Raw genomic sequence first — 15475 nt, 5'->3', positions numbered from 1 at the left:
TCTGGTAGAAAGGTGACTCCTCTGTAACTCCTCGACATTTCCTCAATCTGCTCTGACCTGACCTAGTGTCTGACTCTTCACATTTCCCAGCTCCTTCACACCAACACAGTGTGTAACAGGCTCAACAAACACACACACTCACACTGCACAAAACACACACACAAACCTGCTGCCCCTCAACACTTCACACAACCTTCTCCCCTCCCAGCAGACGCTCTCAGCAGCTCCCAGCAGCATCACCTTCCACACTCACTACAAGCAGCTCCGGGGCTGCCTCAGCCGGGGGTGGGGGGCACCGGCCTCGCTCTTCAGCCCAGGGGCCCCCGGCTCTGTCTCATCAGGGGGGGTTGCACAAAGGGACTGAGGGGACACTCTCCCACCCCCCCCCCAGCTGGAGGAGGGAGCTGGACTGGGAGGGGCAGAGAGGAGAGGAGGCAGGAAAAGCCAAGGGGTCTGAGTGGCTGAGAAAGGAGCTGCTTGGGATTGGAAAGCGGAGGAAACAGAGCAGAGTTTGGAAAAGTCCTTGGAGGCGGATTTGAAGCAGCGACCTGAGGATCAGGGGCGTAGGAGACACAAAATTTCTAGGGGGGACAGGGACAACCCTGAGGTGGGCCCCCTGCACAGTTTGCACCCATAAGGGTTGCCGCGGGAGGAGCGATGGGGGAGGCGTTGCTTCCAGTCGAGTCCTGTGCAGCCTGCAATTCCCTGTCTGCTGGGCCCTTGGCTGCCTATTAGGCAGCGACAATCTCTGTGCTGCTGTTCGCCTGTGTAAAGTCCTAAGAGGCCTGCACTGCCTGCTGGGCGCGGTGCTTCCTGTCGATTCCTGTGCTGCCTGCCATGCACTGTGCTGCCTGTTGGGAGCTTTCTTTCCAGTCAGGCGGTGTCAGTCTCTGGCCCCCCGCCTGCCTGTGAAGGCCAGTAAGGCCTATGATTGCTTCTAGGCCCTTGTCTGACTGTCAAGTGGCAGTCTCTGTGCTGCCGCCTTCCTGTGACCTGCTGTGCTGTCTGACGGGGTGGCCTTAGTTCTGGTGGCGCCCTGTGCGACATTGTTTGTTGCCGCCCCCCAGTGACCACCTCCGCCACGGATTCCCTCACTACTATCCATAACCACTCTCAGATGCATTTCATTAGTTTTTTAGCACCACTCATACCAGGAAACATCACTTACAATGTGATCAATGCAATGCAATGCCTTGACCACGCTGCCATTACCACAAATATGGGGCTAGCATGGATGCCATTACCACACATGTCTTTTCCATGCATATGCGTGGTTACAGCATAGAGAGCGGTCTAGCTGTCCGGGTGGAACAGGAAGAAGCAGAGGAGAGAGAGGTAAGTAGGGCTGTGGCCAGATTTAGGGTGGGAGGTTGGGTTCATTTTTAGGACAGGGTAGCGTCGGGGTAGTTTTTAGGACAGGGTGGGGGTAGGTTTTAGGGTACAGGGTGGGGGTCATGTAGTATTTAGGACAGAGCGGGGTAGGTTTTAGGGTTCCGAGGGGCAGGGGCGTCAAGGTAGTTTTTAGCGCAGTTCAGGGTAGGTTTTAGGGTTCAGAGTGTGGGGTGGGTAGTTTTTAGGACAGGGCAGAGTTGCTTTTAGGGCTCAGGGCGGGGGGGTTTAGGATTCAGGGCAGGGGCAGTTTTAACTGATTGAGCAGGGTGGAGTATGGTATCAGGTGTAAGAGGGCAGGGCGGGGAGAATTTACCACGCATGTTCCTTTACCAAACATTCTTTTACAGCGAAATTTGTTGTAAAGGCATGAGTAGTAAAGACACGGTCGATGTTAAGGCATGCATGATATACGCACGTGTTGTTCCATCATTCAGCCCTCATACCAGTCTAGGGTGTCAAAGCACTTTACATCACACAGACATTACGCAGAGACAATCATCATATATGTGTAAATCAATGTATATGAAATGTTACATAAGACAGAGGACCACAAGGTGTAGGTGTCACAGGTCATCCATACTGGTAGCAGGTATAGATTCAGAGTGCTTTATCTGGAGAAGCGCAAACTCAGAATTTAAAACATAACACCATGGTTGGGGGCTCTCTTTAATAATAAGAATTGATTTGCGCTCAAATTAACTTGTTTTGCAACATTAAGTTAATGAAAAAGTGGGGGGAAATCATAACGCTCTAATCTATACCTTGATGTTTGCATGCAGCTCTTTGATGAGTTCATTGCTCACTGTTCTATATTCACTTTTAATTTATATATTGCAGGGGACAAAAAAGGAGCTCTCTGATGTAGAAAGCTGGCCCGGTGTGTGGTGAGTACCTATGGTATTATCACCTTATACCAGGTCCAGGTATGTCCTCCTAGTGAAGTGTAGACAGTGTCTGTAGCTGTGGATTAGTAGCCAAGACTTATCTAGGACACATGCAAAGATCATGCAATACCACTGTAGTCACACAGCACATGAAAGAAACATGTGTAACGAAAATTAAGGTTCCTTATTACAGTAACACAAACACTAAAACACTAGATAGGCAATACTCCAATAGGATGTAAGTAGCACACTATTATATGTACAGTGGCAATCAGAAATTGCCATAAAAAGCAATAGAAAACAGTGAAAAGCAACAGGAAATACTGAAGGCCTAGAGGGGACCAGACCATATACTTAAAAGTGCAATGCGAAAGCCGGTTCCCCACGCAAGTAAGTGGAATCAGTTGAGGGGAGCTGCAGGAACTAGGAAACCCCAAAGGTAAGTACCAGAATGCCCCCCAGTGACCAGGAGAAAAGAGGTAAGCTACTGGTTTTTTCCCAACCCACCAAAAGGACTTCAGAGAAGGATATTGCAAAACGCAGGCAAGACTGGAAGAAACTAGAGGTGGATCCTGGAAGAGGAAGACCTGGAAAAGAAGGGGACCAAATCCAGTTTACGTAGGAGTGTCCGGTCGTGGTAGGAGCCACTACTCACCCATCTGTAGATGCAGGAGTTGGTCGATGGGGAGACGAAGATGGTCAGCAATGTAGCACTGGAGCAGATGAAGGATTACAAGGTGATGTCCCAGGCCGGATGAAGAATTGCAGCCAGTCTGTGGTGTGGAAAACCTAACAGCAAGCCTTGGCAAAGGCAAATGTCGCAGTAGGACAAAAGTGGAGCTGCCGGGGACCAGCAAGGTCCAGGGGGACTCAACCCATGGAGGGGAGTCCCAGGCGACCCTCAGCAAGGCAGAGAGTCTGGAGAAGGAGAGGCAGCCCCCACAGAAGACCTACAGGCAAGGAGCCCACGAGCTGCAGAGAGGCCCACGGAGCACACCTGAAGAGAGGTCCCACGTCGCAGGCGAAGCACGTTGAGGTCTGTGCTTCACAGATAAGAGTGCTGGGGACTGGGGCTACATGGAGCCTGAAGATCCCTTGGAGGAGATAACAACAGGCCTTGGTAGCTGCAAGAGACGCGGTGCATGGGGGTACTGTCCTGCATGGGAAGGCAAGGACCTACCTACTCCAAAGTTGGACAGCTGGTAGAGAGGACCAAGGAGACCACTCCAGACTATCACCCCTTATGAAGGATCCACGCAGCTCAGGAGGAGAGGAGATCCACGCACCCGGTCGTTGTTGCAGTGGGTGCCCGCGGATGCAGGTAAGTGACTCCTTCACTCCAAGAAATGTTCCTTCCTTCTTCTCATGCAGACTGAAGACTTGCTGCCCTCAGAGGAAGCACAGCTGGGCTAATGTTGCAGTTGCTGGAAGGAGCTGGAGAAACAATGTTGAAGGGTGAGGTCGCTGCTGGAGCTGCAGATTGTAGGTTCCTGTGAAGTCCAGTTGCGGTTCCAGTGGCCAGAAGTTAAAGTAAACGTTGCAGAGGAGTCCTGCTGGAATCTTGCACATTGAATCTGAGGACCCATCCAAGAGGAAAACCCTAAATAGCCCAGAAACGGGGATTGGTCACCTAGCAGAGTGACCACCTAGGAGGGGGCTGTGACGTCGTCTGCCAGGCCACTCAGATGCTCACAGAGGCCTCTGCCCACCTTGGATTCAAGATGGCAGAATCAAGTGGCCACCCCTGGGGTGGTGATGGGCAGGGGAGTGGTTACGCCCATTTCCATTTTCTAGTTTCGCACCAGAGTAGGGGCTGAGGTCCCTGAACTGGTACAGACTGGTTTATGCAAGGAGGGCTCCAAATGTGCCCTTGAGAGCATACCATTAGCTTGACGAAGCTACCCCTCCTAAGCCTTGTAAAACCTATTTCCAAATGGAGAGGGTGTTGCCTCCCTCTTCCAAAGGAAATCCTTTGTTCTGACTTCCTGGGCATGAGCTGCTCAAGCAGCAGAAGGAGGGCAGAAATCTGTCTGAGGGGTGGCAGCAGCGTGGGCTGCCCGGAAAACCCTAGAAAGCTGATAGGAGCAATGCTGGGGATCCTCTAAGGAGCCCCCAAAGTGCATGGAATCATACAAACAATACTGACAATAGGATTGGGGTATGATTCTGACATGTTTGTTACCAAACATGCCCAGCTTCGGAGCTACCATTATGTAGCTGGACATAGGTAGGGACCTATGTCCAGTACACGCGTAAAATGGCGTCCCCGCACTCACGAGATCCAGGAAAATGGAACTGGAGTTCGTGGGGGCACCTCCGCTCATGCAGGGGTGCCCTCACACACAGGTACTTTCACCCTGCCCTCTGGGCTAGGAGGGCCTACCAATGACATGGTGCAGTGACCTGAAGTGAAAGGGTGCATGCACCTTTTCACGCGGGCTGCAATGGCAGGCGTGCAGACACAGTTTACATGGGCTCCTATGGGTGGTATAATACATGCTGGAGCCCATGGGGGATCCCTTGTCCCCCAATGCCCTGGGTACCAAATACTAGGGATTTATAAGAGGCACCAATATGCCAAAAGTGGGGTGTGTGTGGTCCAAGCAAACAAATTTAATGGGAGAGAGCACTGGGGTCCTGGTTAGCAGGATCCCAGTGAACACAGTCAAAACATACTGACAACAGGCAAAAAGTGGGGGTAACCATGTCAAAAAGATGGTACTTTCCTGCATCTGACAAAAGCAGTAACCCAGTGACCTATTCACATTATATAGACTTTGTGATCTGCATGTAGATGTTCTTTGTAGCAGGCATAGTAACCCTGTACGTTATGATGATTCAAAACTCCGACTAGACAAAACTTCAATCTCTCTCCAGGAAGACCATTAATCACCTGAATTATCTTGAGATTTTTATTGTTGCCTGAAAACTGTTGGTGGCAAGGAACACCAAGCAGGTGCTTTTAAAGTCACAATATACTTGCAAACACAGTGTCCCACCCTAAGTCAGCACCTGGTGCAGCGGCACCGGTTGCATCGCCCTAGAGCCGGCCCTGCTGCCTTACCTAGCCCTGTCCATCTCTCAGGCCATCTGGTTCTTCCTGGGACCCGTGCTGTGTGCTGGTCTCTCCGCCATCTATCCAGCAGTGCCAGGCTCTGTTCCACCACAGCCTGTGAAGTCCTGTAAAGCCTGTGAGCTGCCACAGTGCTGGCTTCGCATCCACAGGCCATTGGCAGGAAATGAGATTTACAGACGGCCCTTGGCCTTTAGAGCGGGCTTTCACAAATACCAGGAAGGCTGAGGGAGAGACAGGGGACCGAAATGTTGGGGGGACAGGATGTCAACTTAGGGGACAATAATTAGCACTAGGGCAGGCAAGCTGGAGACAGAGGAGAGAAGAGAGTGAGAGAGAGGCGACAGAAACGGGGGCCCTTACAAACACTGGCGCACAGGGTGCCACTAGCGCGCTAAAGCCTGCCCGGCTCATATCTCACAGTAACTCAACAATGCTGTTTTTAGAAAGGGAGGTACTCTGCAACACAGCACTGGACTTAAAAAGAAAGGGAGTTACTTGGCAATACTTTATTGAATTACCCAAACCTCCTTACCTTCTCAAATCTTGCTGCTGTCTTCAGGGATAGATTTTCAAGGGAAGGGAAGGGAAGGGCTCAGGAGGGCCGGGATGCAGACAGCAATCAACAAAGGGCCTCTCCTCTCCCTCTGCTCTCAGAAGTGCAGACTGCAGGCAGCTGTGGCAGCAAGGTGAGAAAGAATCCCTTGTGCTGCAGCACAACAAAAGGGCAGAGGGCGAGTGTCCTGGGGGCAGGTCACAGGCCAAGTGCAGGGCCAGTGTAGGGAGCGCTTTCAAGTGCTAATGGCCCTGCGAATTACAGAAGAGAAGGGAAAATTCTTCTGTCCCCTCGTCCCCCCCACCCTTGTCCTCCGTGTCCCCCCCACTCCAACATCTGGGGGGGACAAATCCCCCGCGTCCCCCACACTTCCTACGCCCCTGAGCGTGAGATCACTCCCTGTGACATTCGCGCAGGCACTTATGTGAAGTCGTTTCAGGTGATCTATGGTAATCAGTCCCCTGCTTTGTTCAGGACCTGCGGCCTGCACAGCACGTCTAAGGTGTGTCCGCTTCACGTCAGTTCCAGTGATAGATCACCCGCGGTCACTCAGTCCGGACTATGCAGTGAGAGGGACCTTTCGGTGAAGTATTTTATCATCGAGCGCCATCTTGTGGCTGGTCAGGGACATGATCATGAAGGGAGCTGACGGGGTGTGATGTGAATGGCGCCAACTTTGTAAAACAAAAAAAACACCAACACGTGAAGGGTAAATAAAGGAAATTCGAAATCTCACCGTGAAGTTTTGTTTCCTTGGGGGCAAATGACGCACTGTACACGTTTTTACATATATGGCAAAAAAATCGGAAAAAGCAACTTTTGTTTAAAAAGATTTTATAGCTTCGTCAATGGAGATTAAAAGTTCTGCTACTTGTTTCACTTTGCTAGTATTTGTTAATGCAAAGTTTGTTTTGCTAAAACAAAGAAGAAGACGTTTTAATCAAAAGGTGATGTCAGAAGTGGGATTCGAACCCACGCCTCCAGAGGAGACTGCGACCTGAACGCAGCGCCTTAGACCACTCGGCCATCCTGACACATAACACCTGTTTGCCAAGATCACTAATACTGATATGCCACTGTGTGCTGATTCTTCTGTGACATCTGTATGTTATGGCACTTCAAAATATAATTGAACCCCGGGATACCAACAGGGATGTCTTTCTTCCAAATAAAATGCAAGATATTTGTTTACATTTTGTTACTCTGGAGCAGCCAAGCGGTGGGAGGGGAAAAATAATTCCCTCAGGATTGGCACCCCAGGTGGCATACCTAGGTGAGGCACGCCTGCCAATCACTTTACATTCCATTCTGTCCTGACTGACCCATTCCCCCAGGTCCTCGATGAACAGGTTCTTAGATGATGCTCTTGGATATCAGGTGCCATGTCTTGTGCAAACACACTGACACCTGACGTCACCAGTCAGGCATCAACACACACACATCTCACTCGAGCCAGGCCCAGCCTATGTGGCCCATTTAAAGAAAGCTTGGCGCGCTTGGCCTCTGTTTTCACGGTACCAGAAATCATAAGTTGCTGAAACACCTGTGCCATGCACTGCTCCTCACCCCCTGCCCAGGGGCAGTTCCTCCCTTAGGGCAGAAGAACATCATCCCCCCTGCTGACAGCGCAGTAACCATGAAAAATAAAACTGTAATGAAGAGATTTCATTGTCATTTAATTTTTTATTTCAGCCGAGCTGAGCGACAGCGCTGGGCGGGGCTATAGCTGCTGATTGGCTGCACGGAGCAACGCTGCTGGCTTCTCCAATTTACACTGCGCATGTCACTTTGGTCGACTGTCTTGCAACGGTCAGCCTGATATGCACAGTTTAAACCTCTCTACTCAGCTCTCTTAGACAGCTGGGTGGAGAGCAGGCCCAGGCCAAAGCAGCTCGCTTCAACCTATCCTGGCACTTCCCTCATGCTGCTAACATTATCAGCAGCATGAGAGCAGCATTGGGATTTGCGGAGGGGAGTCGGCTGAGACTCCAGGAGGACTCACGCTGACTGCATCCAAGAAGAAACATGGGGCGGAGGACAAGGAAGCATGGGTAAGTACTGTTTTTATTCATTTTTATTATTTCCGGTCTTGCGCTTTAACAAACAACTATTACTTTGTGATTTGCTTAAGGGGTTAGTAGCAGTGCTTTGGTCTCCCTTTCTCTGTATAACAGGGACGTGCAGAGAGGTAGAATTCAGAATATCCTAGAGGACTGAGGGGCAAGAGAGCCGTGGCTGGACGCAGCGCTATTGTTCGTGTGGAAGTGATAATTTGAGATCCCAAGTGCACATCCTAACTTTGGGGCACCTGTAGGAAAGTACCATCTTGCCTGGCATGTTACCCCCATATTTCACTGTATATATGTTGTTTTAGTCTATGTGTCACTGGGAACCTGCCAGGCAGGGCCTCAGTACTCATAAGTATGTGCCCTGTATGTGTTCCCTGTGTGATGGCTAACTGTCTCACTGAGGCTCTGCTAACCAGAAACTCAGTGGTTCTGCTCTCTCTGCTTTCCAAATTGTCACTAACAGGCTAGTGACCAATTTCACCAATTCACATTGGCATACTGATACACCCATATAATTCGCTAGTATATGGTACTGAGGTACCCAGGGTATTGGGGTTCCAGGAGATCCCTATGGGCTGCAGCATTTCTTTTGCCACCCATAGGGAGATCTGACAATTCTTACACAGGCCTGCCAGTGCAGCCTGAGTGAAATAACATCCACGTTATTTCACAGCCATTTACCACTGCACTTAAGTAACTTATAAGTCACCTATATGTCTAACCTTCACCTGGTGAAGGTTGGGTGCAAAGTTACTTAGTGTGTGGGCACCCTGGCACTAGCCAAGGTGCCCCCACATCGTTCAGGGCAAATTCCTCGGACTTTGTGAGTGCGGGGACACCATTACACTTGTGCACTATACATATGTCACGACATATGTATAGCGTCACAATGGTAACTCCGAACATGGCCATTTAACATGTCTAAGATTATGGAATTGTCACCCCAATGCCATTCTGGCATTGGGGAGACAATTCCATGATCCCCCGAGTCTCTAGCACAGAACCCGGGTACTGCCAAACTGCCTTTCCGGGGTCTCCACTGCAGCTGCTGCTGCTGCCAACCCCTCAGACAGTTTTCTGCCCTCCTGGGATCCAGGCAGCCCTGGCCCAGGAAGGCAGAACAAAGGATTTCCTCTGAGAGAGGGTGTAACACCCTCTCCCTTTGGAAATAGGTGTGATGGCTGGGGAGGAGTAGCCTCCCCCAGCCTCTGGAAATGCTTTGATGGGCACAGATGCTGCCCATCTCTGCATAAGCCAGTCTACACTGGTTCAGGGATCCCCCAGCCCTGCTCTGGTGCGAAACTGGACAAAGGAAAGGGGAGTGACCACTCCCCTGACCTGCACCTCCCAGGGGAGGTGCCCAGAGCTCCTCCAGTGTGCCCCAGACCTCTGCCCTCTTGGATTCAGAGGCGTTGCTGGCACACTGGAGTGCTCTGAGTGGCCAGTGCCAGCAGGTGACGTCAGAGACTCCTTCTGATAGGCTCTTACCTCTCTTAGTAGCCAATCCTCCTACCTAGGTAGCTAAACCTCCTTTTCTGGCTATTTAGGGTCTCTGCTTTGGGGAATTCTTTAGATAACGAATGCAAGAGCTCACCAGAGTTCCTCTGCATCTCCCTCTTCACCTTCTGCCAAAGGATCGACCGCTGACTGCTCAGGACGCCTGCAAAACCGCAACAAAGTAGCAAGACGACTACTAGCAACCTTGTATGGCTTCATCCTGCTGGCTTTCTCGACTGTTTCCAGGTGGTGCATGCTCTGGGGGTAGCCTGCCTCCTTCTTGCACCAGGAGCTCTGAAGAAATCTCCAGTGGGTCGACGGAATCTTCCCCCTGCAACCGCAGGCAACAAAACACTGCATCACCGGTCCTCTGGGTCCCCTCTCAGCGCGACGAGCGTGGTCCCTCGAACTCAGCAACTCTGTCCAAGTGACTCCCACAGTCCAGTGACTCTTCAGTCCAAGTTTGGTGGAGGTAAGTCCTTGCCTCCCAACGCTAGACTGCAGTGCTGGGTACCGCGTGATTTGCAGCTGCCCCTGCTCCTGTGCACTCTTCAAAGATTTCCTTTGTGCACAGCCAAGCCTGGATCCCCGATACTCTAACCTGCAGTGCACAACCTTCTGAGTTGTCCCCCGGCGTCGTGGGACTCCCTTTTGTGACTTCGCATGGACTCCAGTTCACTCTTCTTCCAAGTGCCTGTTCCGGTACTTCTGCGGGTGCTGCCTGCTTCTGTGAGGGCTCCTTGACTTGCTGGACACCCCCTCTGTCTCCTCATCCAAGTGGCGACATCCTGGTCCCTCCTGGGCCACAGCAGCAACCAAAAACCCTAACTGCGACCCTTGCAGCTAGCAAAGCTTGTTTGCAGTCTTTCTGCGTGGGAACACCTCTGCAAGCTTCTTCACGACGTGGGACATCCATCCTCCAAAGGGGAAGTTCCTAGTCCTCTTCGTTCTTGCAAAACACCAAGCTTCTTCCATCCGGTGGCGGCTTCCTTGCACCGCCAGCTGGCATTTCCTGTGCTCCTGCCCACTCTCGACACTGTCGCGACTCTTGGACTTGGTCCCCTTGTCTTACAGGTACTCAGGTCCGGAAATCCACTGTTGTTGCATTGCTGGTGTTTGTTTTCCTTGCAGAATCCCCCTATCACGACTTCTGTGCTCTCTGGGGGTTGTAGTTGCACTTTACACCTACCTTTCAGGGTCTTGGGGTGGGCTATTTTTCTAACCCTCACTGTTTTCTTACAGTCCCAGCGACCCTCTACAAGCTCACATAGGTTTTGGGTCCATTTGTGGTTTGCATTCCACTTTTGGAGTATATGGTTTGTGGTGCCCCTATACCTATGTGCTCCTATTGCAATCTACTGTAACTTTACATTGCTTGCATTACTTCCTTTTGCTATTACCTGCATAATTTTGGTTTGTGTACATGTATCTTGTGTATATAACTTATCCTCATACTGAGGGTACTCACTGAGATACTTTTGGCATATTGTCATAAAAATAAAGTACCTTTATTTTTAGTATATCTGTGTATTGTGTTTTCTTATGATATTGTGCATATGACACCAGTGGTATAGTAGGAGCTTTACATGTCTCCTAGTTCAGCCTAAGCTGCTTTGCCATAGCTACCTTCTATCAGCCTACGCTGCTAGAAACACCTCTTCTACACTAATAAGGGATAACTGGACCTGGCACAAGGTGTAAGTACCTCTGGTACCCACTACAAGCCAGGCCAGCCTCCTACATTGGTTGTGCAGCGGTGGGATAAGTACTTGTAACTACTTACCACATTGTCATTGTGTACTTTTCATAAAAGAATAATATACAAAACAAGTTCAGAGTATGTACACCTAACCAAAAAGTGTTGCTTTCTTCTCTGACACTTTCTACTAAGTGCTGAAAAGTACTCCAAAACCTCTAAAAAGTTTTAAAACGTTTGAAAAAGTGTTTTTTTTCTGTTCTTTTAAAAGTCCTGAAACTTTTTCTCTCTTCTCACTGTCTCTAAACCTTCTTCTATCATGTCTGATGTAGGAACTGCTCTTAAAATGGTCAATACAACTTCTGACAATTTAAACTTCAAGAGCCTAGGGAGTCTCTGCATTGATAGAGGTTTAGTGATAGGAAAGAACCCTTCAAGAGAATTTCTATTTAACATGCTCATTGAGAATGATAAGTCCCTAGCAGGCACTTCAACTGAGAAGTTAGTAGATAGCTCCCATTCTGACTCAGGGGAACCCCTTGAGGGAGGTGTGGAGGGTTCTATTCCAAATCTGCCCCTCAGCAGACCTCAGAGCAATGCTGGTGGTAATAGAAGCTCCCATCATAGTAGGGATGTTTTTTTTCCTGGAGGCCAGGTTGTTAGAGTCCAAGCTGTTAGGGACAGATCTCCCTCTGTTGTTTCCAATTTGTCCTCAGTGTCCAAGCATTCCCAATCCACCCACCCCGAAGACAACATGTTAGAAAGGGAACTCAAAAAGTTGAGAGTGGAAGAGACCAGACTGAAGCTTAAACAGCAACAGCTGGCTCTAGACAGGGAATCCCTAGACCTGGAGAAGGACAGAGATTGGGGTTAGGACCCCATGGTGGCAGCAGCAGTATTCCTGATAGTAATCCAGTGAGAGAGCATGATTCCAGGAATCTGCACAAGATAGTTCCCCCTTACAAGGAGGGGGATGACGTTAACAAGTGGTTTGCTGCACTTGAGAGGGCCTGTATGGTACAGGGGGTCCCTCAAAGGCAGTGGGCTGCTGGATTGTGGCTATCTTTCAATGGAAAGGGTGGGGATAGGCTCCTTACTGTTAGAGAAAGTGATGCTAACAATTTTGCAGTTTTGAAGGATGCACTCTTGGATGGATTTGGCTTAACCACTGAACAATACAGGATTAAGTTCAGAGACACCAGAAAAGAGTCTTCACAAGACTGGATAGACTTTGTTGACTGTTCATTGAAGGCCTTGGAGGGGTGGTTACATGGCAGTACATCTTCTGACTATGAAAGCCTATATAATCTTATTCTGAAAGAGCATATTCTGAATAACTATGTGTCTGACTTGTTACACCAATATCTAGTAGACTCAGATCTGACCTCTCCCCAAGAATTGGGAAAGAAGGCAGGCAAATGGGTCAGAACAAGAGTGAACAGAAACATTCATACAGGGGGTGACAAGGAAGGCAAGAAGAAGGATGGTAAGTCTTCTGACAAGGGTGGGGACAAATCTAAAAATGAGTCTTCATCAGGCCCACAAAAATCCTCTGGTGGGGGTGGTGGGTGCAAATCCTCTTCAAATCAAGTTAAAAAGCCTTGGTGTTATTTGTGTAAAGTCAAAGGCCATTGGACAACTGATGCCAGTTGTCCAAAGAAAAACACCAAACCTCCCACTACCACAACCCCTACTGCAAACTCTAGTGTCCCTAGTAATAGCAGTGGTGGTGGGAGCAAACCTACTAATAGCCAATCCAAGGGAGAAGCTGGGCTCACTTTTGGTAATTTTGTTGGGGTTGGTCTTGTTAGGGAGACCACAGAGGCTGTGTTAGTCTCTGAAGGTGCCATTGATTTGGCCACCTTGGTTGCTTGTCCCCTTAATATGGATAAGTATAAGCAACTTACCCTGATAAATGGTGTTGAGGTTCAGGCCTACAGGGACACATGTGCCAGTGTTACCATGGTAATAGAGAAACTGGTACATCCTGAACAACACCTACTTGGTCACCAGTACCAAGTGACAGACGCTCATAACAACACTCTTAGCCACCCCATGGCTGTTGTGAATCTCAACTTGGGGGGGCGGTTACTGGTCCAAAGAAAGTTGTGGTTGCTTCAGATTTACCTATAAACTGTCTACTAGGAAATGATTGAGAGACTTCAGCTTGGGCAGAAGTGGAGTTGGAGGCCCATGCAACAATGCTGGGCATTACTGGGCATATTTTTGCTTTGACAAGGGCTCAGGCCAAAAAGCAAAAAGGACAGGGTAACTTGGATCCTGGAACAATGGACCAAGTGTTCCCTAAAGCTAGGGGTAGCAAGGGTAAATCCTTACCCACTATCCCTCCCTCTACAGATGATTCTCCTTCTGAGGAAGAAGAATCTCCTCCCTGTGCAGAACCTTCACCAGATGAGCTGGCAGCAGACACTGCTGAGCTTTTGGGTGGAGATGGGCCTGCCAGGGAAGAGCTGAGTGTGGCACAGCAATCCTGTCCCACATTAGAGGGTCTCAGACAGCAAGCTGTCAAGCAGCAAAATGGGGATGTCAGTGACTCACATAGAGTTTACTGAGAGGACAACCTCTTGTACACAGAGGCAAGGGACCCAAAACCTGGAGCAGCCAGGAGATTTGTCATTCCCCAGCAGTACAGAGAGTTCCTCCTAACCCTGGCACATGACATTCCTTTGGCTGGGCATTTGGGCCAGATCATAACATGGGAAAGGCTTGCCCCCCTGTTTCACTGGCCTAGGATGTCAGAGGACACAAAAGATTTTTGTAAGTCTTGCGTGACCTGCCAAGCCAGTGGCAAGACTGGTGGCACACCAAAGGCTCCCCTTATTCCACTACCTGTGGTTGGGGTTCCCTTTGAAAGGGTAGGGGCTGACATAGTTGGCCCCCTTGACCCTCCTACTGCTTCAGGCAATAGGTTTATCTTGGTGGTTGTGGACCATGCCACAAGATATCCTGAAGCTATTCCTCTAAGGACCACTACAGCACCTGCAGTGGCAAAAGCCCTCCTGGGAATCTTTTCCAGGGTGGGTTTCCCAAAAGAGGTTGTATCAGACAGAGGTAGCAACTTTATGGCTGCATACTTGAAGGCTATGTGGAAGGAATGTGGTGTAACATACAAATTCACCACACCTTATCATCCACAAACTAATGGACTGGTAGAGAGGTTTAATAAAACTCTCAAAGGAATGATAATGGGACTCCCTGAAAAACTCAGGAGGAGATGGGATGTCCTGTTACCTTGCCCCATTTTTGCTTACAGGGAGGTACCCCAGAAAGGAGTGGGCTTCAGCCCGTTTGAACTCCTATTTGGGCACCCTGTAAGAGGTCCCCTAACACTTGTGAAGGAGGGTTGGGAACAACCTTTAAAAGCTCCCAAACAAGACATAGTGGACTATGTACTTGGCCTAAGATCCAGAATGGCTGAGTACATGAAAAAGGCCAGTAAAAACCTTCAGGCCAGCCAAGAGCTCCAAAAGCAATGGCATGACCAGAAGGCTGTTCTGATTCAGTACCAACCAGGACAGAAGGTGTGGGTATTGGAGCCTGTGGCCCCAAGAACACTCACTGCACCCCACTGCACCTACACCAAGGGAGACAACCCCAGACATGAGCATCAACTGCAAAAAAATACTCGCCACTGCACCCCACTGCACCTACGCCAAGGGAGAAAACCCCAGGTATGAGCATCAACTGCAAACAACTACTCCTCACAGCACCTAAGCCAAGGGAGACAACCCCAGACATGAGCATCAACTGCAAACAACTACTCCTACTGCACCTACGCCAAGGGATACAACCCTAGACATCTGCATCAACTGCAAAAAACTACTCCCCGCTGCACCTACGCCAAGGGAGACAACGGCAGACATCTGCATCAACTGCAAGAAACTACTCCCCACTGCACCTACGCCAAGGGAGACAACCCCAGACATGAGCATCAACTGCAAACAACTACTCCTCACTGCACCTACGCCAAGGGAGACAACCCCAGACATGAGCGTCAACTGCAAAATACTACTCCCCACTGCACCTAAGCCAAGGGAGACAACCCCAGACATGAGCGTCAACTGCAAACAACTACTCTTAACTGCACCTAAGCCAAGGGAGACAACCCCAGACATGAGCATCAACTGCAAACAACTTCGCCCCACTGCACCCCACTGCACCTACGCCAAGGGAGACAACCCCAGACATGAGCGTCAACTGCAAACAACTACTCCCCACTGCACCTACGCCAAGGGAGACAGCCCCAGACATGAGCATCAACTGCAAACAACTACTCCTACTGCACCT

At 49.8% G+C, this 15475-nt stretch overlaps 1 non-coding gene across 1 annotated transcript; it reads right to left on the bottom strand.

Moving 5' to 3' along the window:
• Positions 1 to 6856: 6856 nt before the first annotated feature.
• TRNAL-CAG (transfer RNA leucine (anticodon CAG)) lies at positions 6857 to 6939 on the bottom strand. The gene has a single exon. It is a non-coding gene; the product is annotated as a tRNA-Leu (tRNA).
• Positions 6940 to 15475: the final 8536 nt, after the last annotated feature.

This window comes from Pleurodeles waltl, unplaced genomic scaffold (assembly GCF_031143425.1).
Source record: "Pleurodeles waltl isolate 20211129_DDA unplaced genomic scaffold, aPleWal1.hap1.20221129 scaffold_86, whole genome shotgun sequence".
In the NCBI taxonomy this organism is placed as follows: Eukaryota; Metazoa; Chordata; class Amphibia; order Caudata; family Salamandridae; genus Pleurodeles; species Pleurodeles waltl.
This window is presented reverse-complemented; position numbering and strand designations above follow the sequence as displayed.